This window comes from Netta rufina, assembly GCF_964035555.1.
Source record: "Netta rufina genome assembly, chromosome: 5".
Lineage (NCBI taxonomy): Eukaryota > Metazoa > Chordata > Aves > Anseriformes > Anatidae > Netta > Netta rufina.
Window position 1 is genome coordinate 1937375 of NC_140128.1, and position 12040 is coordinate 1949414.

Here is a 12040-nt window from a genome sequence, read left to right on the forward strand (position 1 = left end):
TGAAGTTGTTTTAGTTGGGTCCTCATACAAAAAAAAAAAAAAAAATTAAATTAAATTTTATCACAGGAAGATTAATTAACCAAATAGGTGACTCAAGCCATTCTTTACCAGACCACACTGCAAGATTAGAAAAATCAGTGTCCTCATTTGACCTAACTGGTCTAACATCCCAACTACAGTCAGAGAATAAGGCGCTTAACAAAACCTAACAATTTGAATCTGAATATAAACTCACTTAATAATTAGAAGTAGTCTGAGTTTCTTAATTTGGCAGGTCTCAACTATAGACTCAAGACGGTCAAGGATTTACAAAAAAAAAAAAAAAAAAAAAACACAAACAAACCACATTTCTGTTATGGCCCTTATTTAACTTCAATAGCTTTATAATAAAAGCATTTGTATATGTATATTCCAAGGACTATACAAACAGAAAGCATTGAAGCACTCTTTAAAAATTAGGTATGCAACTCTTTTAGCAGAGTTCCCTTATTATCCAGACTTTTTAAGTTCCCTGGGAAACCATAGGACATACAGGAACAGAGCGTAACTACTTGGTTTTGGTGGTCTTTACTGTTCAGTTTTTACCACATCAAATACTGAAATGAAAAATATAATAGGCTACAACGGACAAATATACAAATGGAAATTGTTCACATAGAAATGGAAGCAAAGGGAATCTAGCTGAGCTATAAATACTTCCAGGTCCCAAGGTTATGTATGCACACAAAAGTGCTGCAGGTAGTAGCTGACAATTACATTTTCCTGAGACAGGATAGAAATTCTATAAAAATAATAGAAGAAACAACAAGGCAGCAAACTATGAATAGCCTTTCTATGGGGCAGAAGAGTATCAGACATAACTTTCATAAAGGGTGTAGGGTTTGATCTCATTTTTCCTGATTGAATTTATTTCTAGCTAATACTCTCTGCCTCACTGAAGCATGGTCTTTTACATTTTGTCAGCACTACCACTGAGATCAGAATAAACTCAAAAGAAATGACTGTAAGGTCTCAAAATCATTATGGAGTGAGAGGAAGGACAGATACCAGATTTGGGGTGACAGCCCACTAAAGTTTTGAATTAGTTTTCCTAGGAAACCAGAACTTTAGTCTAAAAACTGACGTAAAAAACTGAAGTAAAAACTGACATTAAAAAACGTGAAACTTTTTCATATGATTCTATTGTCACTTTTCCATTGCTTTTATGCTTCATTTTTTTTCCAGAACAGTACAGAGCCTACCATTTGCAAGAACTTCCTGTGACTCTCAAGATTATGATCCAAGAACAGTTTCAAAGGTCACAGCTGCGCACATATGGGGTTTCTGGATTAACAAACAAACAAAAATCTCTTTACAGTGTCTGAAAAGAGATGTTACACGTATTCAACACAAATACATCAATGCTGTTTGTTAAATGTGTGTTAGCATTAAGCAAGAGTAAGATCTTTCTTACATGAAAGGAAATGAAAAAGGGTAGTCTTCAAAAAAAAAAAAACACATGTAAGTGATCAAATGATACAGCTGCCTATAATGGCTAAGAAAGGTATCTCACGTCAAAAGTTCCTTATAATTTAAAGGTCCTCTTTATGTGGTAAATTTGATATTAGTTTCTAATGCAGAAGCATTTACTTTGTTCACATTACATTATTAAAAACTGTGCTGTTTTTGTAAGGATGAGAAGTACAGGTGGGGAAACTGTGTTTCAAGATTTCTGAGATGCTTTAGACCTTCATATTTACCAACTCAGGGACTGAGCTTATGAAAAAGTTAACACCTGTTCAGTATTTTTTATTTAATCATGTCATTCCCACTGGCTTGTCATTGTATTTTCATGTCTTCTTGCTTCAAGTACACCCGCATACACAAGTACAACTTCACTCAGGAGTACTTTGAAAGATCAAGCTCCACGTGACTATGCTATTTGAAAGCTTGCTCATATCAATCCTTGACATATTCTGTAAATTATTACATGTGCGATCATGGGCTGTGATATATTTATCCAAAATCCACAGGTACAGATGTTTAGTACTAATGAAATAATATCTATGTCATAAAAGTCATACTGCGTAATGAAAACAGTATCCATGATGCAAATTGTAAAATAATCAGACAAGCATTCCTCTGGCTGAGGAACTTCTCAAAGGTAAAAAGCTTTACTGAGGTGGTAAAAAAGACGATGCAATTTTTCCATCTCCAGTGGTTTAAATTGAAAATTTAGAGTGTAGGTTGGAAGATCTACCAAGCAAGTCCTTTAACAGGTAAGCGTTCTCTGGGAAAACACCTCCTGTACACTAACAAACACTTAAGGACTTCCAGCAATCCTTCTACAGATTTTGTCAGATCAAAGGGTTCGGAGACTGAGAAACCCATAGACCAATCTGTTCCAGTGTTTTTTCAGCCTTTGATATGAAATTCGTAGCCGTGCTGAAGGCCCAGAAAGACTCACTTATCAATGGTCTGAACTTCACACGCTTGACTTGAAACTCGTGTTCCCCAGGGACTGGATAGATTCCCCTTAAGTGCATGCCCAGGTAGTTACATCTACAAAATATTAAGGATAAGAATATATCCCAGTTAGAATTATATGAGTCCAAAAAAATGCAGAATTTCAAAGTGAAGAGCTGCATGCTGATGCTCTGTGTCTGGCTACGTGCACTCGGGCAAGCTGGGATTTTCACTTCACGGAATCACAGACTGAGTCAGGTTGTAAAGCACCTCTGTAGGTCCTGTGGCCCAGCTTCCATCTCACAGCAGGGTCAGCTATGAGATCAGATCAGCTTGTTCAGGGTTTTATTCAGTCAGTCCTTGAGAAACTCCAATGGTAGACAGCGTATGCCACCTCTGTGGGCAGCCTAGTCCAATCAATGCTTGGCTTTCCTCATAAGCAGTCAAAACTGCTCTTATTTCAATTTATGCCCACTCTGTCTTGTCCTCCCAGCCTCCATTATAAATATATGGTTTTACAGAACACACCTCAGTCCAAAGTTTACTTTCAGATTTTAAAGACCAGTACTTTTCATGGCGTAAAAATCTGTACACCGAAACACAAACCTTAAGACCAAAATAATTTCCCCTTTAATATCTGACACTGATCATAGTCTACCAGCTGAACCACAAGACTTATCTGAACTGCTGTCAGAGGGATCCAGTTTAGTCATTGCTTAGGTCTTGATTTTCCCAAGAAACAGTTGGATGTAATGCCAAGAGATGAGCTAGTGTCACATAAAAAGTGCTCCAAGGGCAACTTAAATCATTTAGTAACTTTCAGGAAAACAGAAGCAAGATCAGACACCAATATTTTTCACTCAAAAATTGCTTCATGGAGAAGTGATCATCTAATTTTATTACTGCCCCCATAAACATGGATAGTGCATTTTCCTCCTTATCCTGTTTCAGCATGTATAACGTTGGGATACATTACAATCCTTTCTGAATTCTGACATAGATAGCACTAACACAAATTATGCATCTCAATATGACTGCATTGCTGAAATTGAGGTAACTGATAGACAAATGTGTGTGTTTGTTGTCCTCCCCATGCTCCCCCCAACTAATTAAAATGCCAGGGTTTGAATAGCTGTTATCATGCCCAGAGACAGAGATAAATGGATGAATACATAGAAAACTCTGTATAACACATACATGGAATAACTTTAGCAGACAAGAGGGGCTGGAATTAATAGCTGTTTTCAAACTGATAACAGTCCTAAAACGCTAGCAGTACTTTGCCTCAGCACCCAGCACATCTTTCTATTTATGCATTTACAGCTTATAAAAGAAAAACTCATTTTAAGATCTACTCAATACATGTTTTAATTTTCTACAAAAGAGCATTTAGAATACTATACATGTAGATTTGGTTTGAAGGATTTTGAAGGATTGAAGGACAAAAATAGAAGGGAAAGAACTATTTTCACTTCCAAAACCTAACAACAGTTAAGAAAACCTCACAAAATATTCTAGACTTCATTACATTCACCTTCTCAAGCCCCAGGAGATTTCAGAATCTTACATTCTCACAAATGTTGTTGTACCTTTCTTTTCCTTTCAGCAGCAGGATGCAAGTGGAGACTATATACTGACTTTTTTTTTTTTTTTAAATAGTCAAAAAAAAAACAATTAAAACAAGCACGTTTTCATTTAACATTTGAATTATCAATGTGGAAACTGTGTAAAACAAAGGTAATTTTGATTGTAAGTTTTTTTGTTTGTTTGTTTTTTTAAAAAAGTATTCTCTTGCATCATATTACAAAGGGTCAAGATTGAAACTGCCAGCGTAATATTTGTACACAAGTTCCTTCGGAGGGACCAAACAGAACAAAAAATGAAATTCAAACATGATTAGCTTTAAATGAAGTAGCTGAAGACAAAATAAGTAAATGAGTTTGGGGATTTACCTGTCACTAGTGGAGAGATTTCTTAGAAAAATCAAATCAGCAGAATGAAACTGAAACAGACACATTCCCCTTCCATTTGCTCTTTTATCAATCACAGTTTTTAAGTTGTTTTTCTACGCTTCTTTGAACTTAACATGTAAGATGGCAATCACTGCAATAACCACTGTGGAAAACAAGGTACAGTGGTAAAATTTTATTACCAGTTAATAACAGTGTGCAAAGAAACATCTGTTTTAGAAACAAATCTGTTCTTTGAATAACGTTATGGCCCTTTGTATGCTCTGAAACATACCCTAATGCTGTCTTGCTCTACGCTGACAGTCAAAGAGAAATGGCTTCCCACTATGTTATACAGTTTAAAAAGGGGGCACAGGAGTCATATTGCTGTTACAAGACAGAAATAAAAGACATATTTCCTTATTATGACAATTTTGTTCAAAACAATCATAGAAAATACCAGCATTAAAAAGCAATTTCCAGTATATATCAAAAAAAATCAAAAAGAAAAAAAAGGAAATTAAATCATGTGTATGTAAGGGCAAAAATAACATCTTTCTAGATGAGGTTAACAAACAAATAAGACTTCATTTACTGACAAAAACATTTTACTCTGGCCAAGCCACAGTGTGTAGAAGTGTTTGTGATGAGTGACATTGTATTGCACTTTCACCTACAATCCCAGCATACCATCCAAGAGATGAATCCACTTATCCTCTCCTTTACATGTTGCATACGTAAGAATGAAGTATAGCAAGATTAAAAACCAAATTAAATACAAAGAAATGCCTTAAGAGGATGAACTCAAATCTGTTTATTAGTTTGGAATAGGCTGCACACTAACATTTTTCTTCTCCAGGTCAGTTCCTATCAAGTATTTTGATTCCACTGGCTACAAACTAATAGGTAGTAGATCTCATGGTACAGCTCACAATAGAGTAAAGCTATTTACTGTTTACATACATCTGAGCATGCAACTGAAATTGTTACATTTCATGGTATGGACTCTTAAAGACTAGACTTTTTAAAGATAAAATCTGCATCGAGATGGAAGCAGTAATACCCCTTCCCTTCCCTTTTTTAATTCAAAGATTAGAAAGTACAAAAATAAGTCCAAAGATGTTGCAGGTGAAAACTGTCCCAAAAAGACACAAGGAGAGACACATCATCCTACCTCCTTTTGCAAAATAAGCCAGCATGGACCTAAGGGACTACAGCTATTAAATAGGCTTTTTGGTTATTTTTTGCTCTGCTCCCTTGACTCTGCCGTCCCAATCTCCAGGACACCTTTGCTGTCAGACACAGCAGCTGACCCTCTACTCCCCTCACTTCCCCTTTATCTGTTAGTAACAATACTACATCAGACAGCTCTATGTTCTCCAGCTAGATTTTATTAGGTCCTACCTGTATTTACCATTATATTCTGGATTTCTCCCATATATGTCTGATAGGCCTAGGATGCTCCCTCTCATACAGACCAGCCTTACCATGTACCTCTGACTGCTAAAATCATTGAGCCTTTTCTTGAACTGTGTTTGTTCACTCTTCTGGTTCAAAGCTTTGCACTAATGTATTGTCACACAAATGCAGCTCTCATTTACAACACCTTTCAAGAAAGATGCTCCTAGTTAATCAGAAATTCCAAATAAAGATTTTCACATGGCTTGCAGCATTATTGGTAGTGCTTCAAAAGACAGCAGTCCAGAACTCCAGCATCAATAGTTTTCCAAGTCTAATGATGTGTTATTACGAAGATGGAAAAATTGATGTCACGCTATTACTTCATATATCCCAAAGCATACAGACATCCAAAACATCCAACAGGAATATTATATGCTTTGAATCATTGCTTCTTCTGGTAGCCCAGAAAAATCCTAAAGAGAGTGAACCTCTGGACAGGGTGCTCAGGCTGCCTCCAAGAATATACAGCAACATCCGAAGCAAGCTGCCTGCACAAAACCTCAGAGGGTAACACAATGTGGCTGCTCACAGAATTTGTCACCAAGAAAACCAACACCAGGGCTTTAAGGAAGTAAATATTGACTTGTACAAGCTTAACTCCATGACTGCATGCCTCAGAACAAAGCATCAGCAAGTGTAGAAGCAGACTTGGCACAGGTGTTATTTTTTTTTTTTTGGACAGTTCTGAAGGAGACCAGTGAAAAGCTGAGGGTCTTTCCTACTCTGTCTTCTTCCATTTAGAGTAACAGTATCATAGGCATAAAGATGAGTCAAAAGCTGGAATCCCCAAATCCCTAAATCCTCCTTTTTCTAACACAGGAACTCTTGGGAAGAGAGAAGAAAAAGAAAAAGAAAAAAAAGTACGGAACTACAGTTTTTAGAGGCCAGAAGCATTGTGGCAGCCCAAGAGCTTGCATGCAGAATTATAGCCAAGTCAATGTTTACATGCAGGTTACAAAAATCAAACTAAGCCACGGCAATAGGCTATCACAATGAGAACTGCACAACTTGGTCCATTGACTTTCTCTTTGATTTCTACAATCACCTGCTAAAAAACACTTTTAAGAATAAACCCAGTTTCATGACAGACTTGAAGTGATGTGAAATTGACTGCAAAACATAAACAAACTTCCATTACCTTGATAAAAGAGGTATGACTACCTAAAATAGGCCCTCTACATTAATATTATACAAACTGAATACTTATACCTAGAGTAGTTTAAAAAACAAATCATAAAGGGCCCTTCTTTAGGATGATTCTCCTCCTCTGTAAGTGCACTGAAATTTCTATTTCTTGTCACAATTTGCTCACACACAATCAGGTAACCTTTACACTCTTGCATGCAATAATCCAAAACACAAACTGCAGAACTATGACCTGATTGCATTTTGCATGTGATTGGCAATTCTTACAGCATCGTGAGAGAAATTTGGGTATCCTCCCATCCCAAATTTTATTTTTTAAACTACATAACTGTACTGAAATGTGTCCATAAGCACAGTAGCCTGAAGCCTGAGAGAAAAGAGAATTGCCTTCCTAGGTGTACCCTTGCAAATGAAATCTAATCCCCCTTGCTGCTCACCTGTGTGCAGCAGTACTGCATGTGACATCTCACAACGTAACGTCTCCTTCCTACTTCAAGAAGCCCCGAGCTCCACAGTTGCACAATTCTGTTTATTGTAAGAGCTGTTAATGTTGTGTCCTTAATATGACCCCTTAATTCTTAAAAGAAAGACATTCATATGTCTTTGAAAGTCTCCCACAAAGTTATTATAGGCAGTTAATTGTTCCTATTGCAAAATGTACATTAGTATTACAGTCTTGGAATCCATCTGAAATAAAACATCCTCAGCAATCCTCATTAAACGCGTAACTGTAAGCTTCTTGAAACCCTTCATGGATATTGAAAGTGCATTTTTATGTTATTTTTTTCAGTGAAGTACCCAAACCGTCCAATATTCTGCACATGTGCTAACTAAGAGCAGTCTCCTCCTTGTCAGGCTCTGAACTTTTCCTCTGAAGTCTGTTTGATCTCTCCCATTGCACTAGAATCACCAACTGGTAACTATTTCTAAGCATTTTAACTGGTATCTATATTTAAAGCATTCTACCCAGTGAATATAAAACACATAAGTTTTAGAGAAAAGACAGTTCTCTGTTATCCTGTAATCTGCTATGGACAAAGCATGCAAGCCTGTAGAAGTTGTGAAGTCACTTCTCTGCCACTGAGCTAAAAGCTTGGCAATATTCCCAAAACAAACTGTGTTATTTCAGGTGATAAAAAACAGTACCTTAAATGAATGCTCTGAATCAAAATAATAAATTAACCTCTCATTTTAGAAGCCAACTCATAACAAATCATTCCGGAAAACAGGAAAAACAATAGATCTATTTGAAAGATGACAAGGAACCATCACAAATATTTCTGAAAAGCTCTCAGAAATTAGCATTTTCCACCAACCACAGACATCTGAGTCACTTCAACCCATACCCGTAGTCTGTAACACTGGAAGGAACTAGGAGTAATGTTTCCCAGAACCTGGCAAAGCCAAGGTAAAGAAAGTTGTCATGCTAATGAAGCAGTGCTAGTTAGTTACCATCTGTAGCCCACTCCATCATTATTTTTAAGGAGTTTTAAGCATTTTGGGGGGGGGGGGGGGGGGGGGGAGGTCTATTAGGACCCTTTCTATCCCTTCTAAAGATAAGGTTGCTGCTTATTGTGGGGATTTTTTCTGGAGTTGAATACTCCCTTCCATTTGCCTGTCTTCTAAGTTGTCACTGGTAAAATTTGATCAGAATCAAACCTACACTAAAAATCTCCAACATTAGTTGAAGAGATTACAGTAGTAGAAAACCTGCTTGCAGACAATAAAATAAAACTCGATGCTAGTCCACGTGCAATCCTACAGTCAGGCAGTGCTGACATGTTTGAAACAGTTTAGCAATCAAATTTTCTCAGGCATTGCATACTGTGTCAACTTGTGGAAGGAGAGCAGTTTATTTTCTTAGCAGTTTCTAGATATGACTTGTTTCTACAAAGAAAAACATGCTACCTTTGCCATAGATTGGGATCAAATGAAATGGCAGTCTGCAAAATAGAGGTCTGAGTAAGCAATCTTTAATAAGTGCTGAATTATGATTGTATTAAGAAACACAAATACATGTGTTTAGTTTGGACTATACCTTGAGAGCAAGTTTGGACTATGTCCCATGCCTTCTTTACATTTGCATTATCTTTCATGGGATAAAAACAAACTAAAAATTCACTTAGGACAATGTGTCTATTAAATCAATACTGTTAAGTTTACAATATCTCCCTACACTTGTTCCCAAATTGCAATACATAAGCTTTTTCTAAATTATATTAATTGATATCTCAACAGACTGATGTAACTTCCTCCATGTATTGTGAGGTATAGCTCTAGTCAATTCCACGTACCCAAGGAAAAAAAAAAAAAAAAAAAAAAACAACTTGCGAAAGTCAGCAAATTTAAGGAGGACTCACCTTGCTCCAATTGCAGTTACTGGGTAAGGTATTGTCTGAATAAAAGTACTAATGTTATTTTAAATGCTCATCTTCTACTCTTTTGAAGCTTAGTGTATCTTAATGCTATCCAGATCCAGTATTATAATTGATCATTCTGTTGCCCATCATTTTGAAAGACCTCCTTTGATCTTCATGAATACCCAGCATAACCATTGTGTTCATCTATGAACCCTTTGCAACACAGATCTGATCTTTCAACAATACCCACTGACTCTGTAGAAGTGATAGCATGGCTTTTGAACAGGAACCCCATACGAGCCACAAAATCTCTAAGCTTTTCCTTAAAATAAACTACAACAATGAAGTACTAAAGTAGCTTTCACCCTGTTTTAGCAATCTGTGGAACATTTATTCCCATTAACGAGTCAGGTTCTGTATTATTGCCCTCAATTAGAAGTCATGTCTGATCCACTGGCATTAAGAAAAGGTAAGTATATTGTTTAGGTTTGGCACTATAAACCCTACGTAGTCTTAAAACAACTGATTTTCAGAAGTGCTCCATGATCTTTGTTTTGTTTTGTTTTTAAAGGAGAAGCAAGAATAGAAATGTGAAGCAGCATTACACAGGTACTCATGCTGATTTTCCCATAAAATGCCCAGCAGGTTCAAAAGGATGGACTGATATATCTACTCCAACTGAGTTCCCATCGAACAGATCAAATTGGATGTTTGCACAGTGTTTCACTGCTCAGTGGCATGCCGTGATAGTTTTATTTCACTTCTCCAGGTTCTTGGACAAACAGAAAGCCTTCCGTAGACTCTCTTGCATAATCAAAAATCATATTGTTTCTCTCAGAAGCCATGCCACCTGGAAAGAGGAATTGGCAGAAGCAGTCTATCATACACGTCTACTAGGGCTGCAGGCCAAGTGCAGAGGACAGGAATGTGACTCAGTATGGCAGGCAAAACTGCCAGAAGGTGACACAGCAGTGTGAGAGGCTGACCAAAGTTATAGGTAGTGCCACAAAAAATGTGTGGGTTTCACAGGTGGCAATGGCAGAGCTACACAAAAAACAGCCAAACTTCAGTAACTGAAGGAGAGTACTGGGGATAGATTGAAGAGAGAGGTGGTTAAGGCCAGCACACATAGTTCACCATGTCAGTAATGCTGCAAAAAGCCTGAGAGTGCCTAGCTAATGGTATCAGAAATCCCAAATGCATAGATGCAGCAAAACTGGGACCAATAAGGAAAGAGTAACTTGAGGGGTTTTTTTGTTTGTTTGTTTGTTTTTGGTTTTTTTTTTTTTTCAGTGAGAAGGCAGGTGGAAAAAGGGTGGTACATGGGCAGCAAAAGAAGGGTTAAGAAACTGGGAGAGGGACAATTAGGCCTGGAAGTAATGCTGCCTTGGGGTGCCTGCTTGGAAGCTTCAACCACCTCATTCTAAATTAAGGCAATAAAACAAACCCTCTTGTTCCTACCCAAACCAGCCTCCGTGGTCAGGAGATGCAGGAGGAAGGGAGCAGTAGAGGGTAGTTCCCCGATGGACATATGAAGCATGCTGGTACCCCTGTGACAGTGCCCTTTCCGGGACTGGCACCACCCAACACTTATCACCTCCTTAACTGACTACAGGCTGTCTTCTGAGTCCTGTCTGACAGGAACTCCGAAGTCTCAGTGAACTAAACGCTATTGTGGCAAAGATTCCAATGTTGCTGAAAAACCAGCTAAAACATGCTTCTTTTATCCAGTACCTGAATTACCTGATGAAGAGAGGTCTTGAGGTCCTATAACCCAAAATAAAATGAATGATGAGGGGAGCAAAACCCATTCACCAAATTGATATATAACTCAGAACTCCCTTCGGATCTGATGCCTTTTTTTAAAGCACTCTTTGAACCACTACATCTGAAATGCAAGCCAAGAGTTGCAGGCATATACCAATACAGGGAAAAAAAAAGTCTTTGTGCCACAAAGTTCAAGTTATGTTATAAACGTGACCCAGCGTTTGGAATTTTCTGCACTGCAACTAGAGGAGAGTTACAACATCACTTACTTACCTGAGTATAAACACATTGATAGCTCAAGTGTTTGGAACCAGGATGGAGGACTAATCCAGCTCTCTGCAGTTAAATCTGCAAACAGTGTAAAGCTGCATGTGATACACTCAGAACAGATTCAGATTAAAGATGAAGATTTGGCCTCATTGAGCAAAGCACATGACTGAGTAAATTCAATATGGTATATGCATCACAGCTCGCAGTTTAAATATTGGCTCAGTTTAGATTTCTAACATCCAGTTACACCTGAAATATATGGCTGTTGGCTGAATAAAAATGCCAATTTTAACACACTCCAGCTTGGATTTTCATCAAGGACACCTTCTGCTTCTCATTCTCAGAAGCAAGAACTGCCAGTGGCGATTTATGCACATTCATAGTCATTATTTTACTTCTTCCTCCACATTTCTGCACATGCCATTCATGAGGCCTGTATACATACATGGGTGAGCATCTGCATCACAAGCCATATACCTGCTGAACTGTTAGATACTAGTAGGGAAAAAATCTCAATTTGAAAATGTTATAAATGAAGATACAACTCAATCTGAATTTAGTAGTATTTATAAAAGACAAGTAAACAGTGCTGGGTGGCGGGGAGTCTACGCTCTACCAACATGCACAAAACCATTGAACTTT